The sequence below is a fragment of the Meleagris gallopavo genome, chromosome 2 (genome assembly GCF_000146605.3).
Source record: "Meleagris gallopavo isolate NT-WF06-2002-E0010 breed Aviagen turkey brand Nicholas breeding stock chromosome 2, Turkey_5.1, whole genome shotgun sequence".
NCBI classification, from domain to species: Eukaryota; Metazoa; Chordata; class Aves; order Galliformes; family Phasianidae; genus Meleagris; species Meleagris gallopavo.
In genome coordinates, this window is record NC_015012.2 from 74,144,563 (window position 1) to 74,147,687 (window position 3,125).

Consider the following 3,125-nt stretch of genomic DNA (forward strand, 5'->3'; position numbering starts at 1 on the left):
TAATCTGCCTTTCATAGAATAATGGAATTACAGAACCATAGAAGATCCTGACTTGGTAGAGGCCCTCAACGATCATCAAATCCAACTCTGCTCCATAGATCACCACCACTCAAACCCTATCTCTGCCACTGTCCAAACACTGCTTGAATTCTGGCAGCTTGGGGCCATGCTCTCTGCCCTGGGCAGCCTGTTCTACAACCAACCACCCTCCGATGAAGAACCTTTCCCTAACACCCAACTTCCTATGATGCAGCTTCATGCCATTCCCTCCAGGTCCTGTCACTGTCACCAGAGAGCAGAGATCAGCACTGCCACTCCACTTCCCTTCTGAGGAGCTGTAGGCTGCCATGAGCCCTTCTCTCAGCCTCCTCTGCTCTGAGCTGAACAAATCAAGGGACCTCGGATGCTCCTCTAGACCCTTCACTATCTCTGTAGACCTCCTCTGTGTGTTCTCGGATAATTTTATATCCTTCTGATATTGTGGTGCCCCAAACTGCACACAGGGCTCTAAGAGAGGCTGTATCAGCACAGAGTAGAGCAGGACAATCCCTTCCCAGAAATGAGCAGCTCAAGAGGAGCCACTGAGGAAATGTTGGAGGAGCAGAAAGGGGGGCTTCCTGCTACCTCCCATGAACTTCTCCTCTGCCACACTTCTATGCCTATCCTTCCCCTCTTTCACAACAGACAGCTCCCCTCCAGGCAAGCTGCTCCTGCTCTCAGGGGAAACCTGCCCAAACTTCTATGAGAACAGAAAGTGGGAGCCACTTCCCCATGTGGGTGAAGGAAACCCCTACAAAAGCACAGATTGGCAGGTAGGGGTGCAGAATTAACTGATTCACATACAGAGGTCTCAAGGGGAAAGGAGTAGTAATCTGGATGTTTTTCATCAGAGCAATTAGAGCTGATCCTCAGGGTAGTGGGTGTTAGGCCAAAGCTGAAAAACTTTCCCTAAACTAGCAAAGCAAAGGGCTTCTATGAAGAATGCACTCAGCCCGAAGAACTTCCTGGTAACTCGGGCTATGGAGGCAGATTGTTGATTAGGATCCAACAGAGGATTAGAAACTCTTTTAAGCATAAATTGTATTTGCAACTGTGTGAGCTAAGCAAACGGATACAAGGGAAATCAAACCTCATGCTTCGGGGCATAAACTGCTCTCTTGTGAGTCAGGATCAACCTTTTTTCCTCTATGCATAGCATCTCATAATTAGCTAGGTGCTTGCTGTGGTTTTGATTTGCTCTGAAGCACCAGTTACTGGATGCGGCCAGGGGTGGGATGCTGGACTAGACAGTGCCATGACGCGTTTCTGTAGGGCAACCCTTTTGTTCCATGTTGGCAAAGACTTGTGGGAAAGCTTTAGTGATTCGTGTCCTCCACAGCTCCTGGTCTTGCTGAATATTTGCCTCTCATTTCCATAAGCACCGAAGTCACTCTGAATCGCTACAGAAATAAAAAGGGAAAGTTGCATGAAGTGTTACTTATCTACAGGGTGCAGACAGCATTTATTTACTCTTTCAGCATCTGCATAGGTCATTTTTGCTAGTAAGAAACTAATTATTTTCCATATTCCACTCCAGCTGCAGAGAAATCACATAACATCCAGAAGATTTTGTATTCTGAAAAATACATGTTTCTGTGTGCACGTCTGTGTACATCTATATGTGAATGTACATACATAAATATAAGTCGGTCCAATAAAAGGTTTTGAATTACTAGCATTTCCTTACAAATTAAAGGCAGGCAAGGACCAGTAATGCAGGTGACAGAGCATGCACTAACAAAGTCTGCCTCTCCACGCTGCCTCTTTGATGTACCTCATCTTTGCCCTGGAGGAATTTCATTATCCTATGGTGAGCAGTAATGAAATCTGTACTCGGAATCAAGCCTTCACAGAAAACGATATCTCAACTCTTTGTTCTGCACAGACTAGCTGTGTGTGGCAGAAATATGTTTCTATTTGTGTGTGATCCGAGTGTACTTTGAATACTGATCTCAAGATAAAAAGGATAGAGATCTAATTTGACAAAATATTAAATTCCTCTATCTTGCTTTATCTAACAAAATTCTGATGCTTATTATTGTGATGAACGTTATGGGTGATACTTGTAGTGTTAAGAGCGCGTGAGAAAAAAATCTCTCCATAGAGAGTTGAATGGAGTGTGGGAGACCCTGATTTATAAAGAGTGCAGAGGGCCCTTAAGTACTATTTTTAGAATAATGCCACAACAAATTTACACACAGAGAAAAAACCGTACTCCACAGTCACTTAGGAGCAAAGTAGCATTTTGCTGCATAATAATGAGGAATTAATTGCTCTTTGTCATCACTTTTTATGCTAATTGCCACAGAACATTTGCCCAATGTGCATTTTACCTTTTAACAAAGAAAGTAGCAGCAACAAACTAGACCAGATTTCATAAGCTAAAGACAAAAGTAGGCTGTGCCACACATAAATTGTAGAAAGCAAGTCTATTACTTTGAGGAACTCTATCAACATCCTATGGAAGTCCACTAAAAAAAAAGGTTTCTTGACTATATGTCTAGTTAAATTAAATTAGGTTCAATTATCAGATGATTGAAACTTCTCATGGAATTTACTTGTCACTATACATCCCTTCCTTGCTTCCTTTTCACTAATCACCAAATGTCACCAAGCCTATGCTTCCTTACTGATTGCTTTCAAGCTTTTGCTGAAATCATTATGTGAATTTCAGGCATTGCAGGTTGACAGTTGTTTATTTTGGTAGAGATTCTTATTTAAAAGTTATATATATATATATATAATTAACCTTTGGTATATTTTCCCAACTTTTAAATTCAAACTACGCTAACAGTTCTTCAAAGCACATGAGAATATCAATAGCTGTGGACTAAATAATATTTCCTTTCAGTGTAAGAGCAAGAAATATATAATAAATCACCTTTGTTCTCTATAAGGCTTTAATATTTTAGTCATTCTGCAACTGACACTGAAAATTTGATGCAAAAATTGCCTCAATGGCAGGCTGGGTCAAAATACAGACATCCTAATGGATTGCATTGTGTTAAAGCATTTTCTCCAGAAACGTCTCAACATGTTTTCTTTCTCTCTCTCTCTCTCTCTCTCTCTTTTTTTTTTCTTCTTTT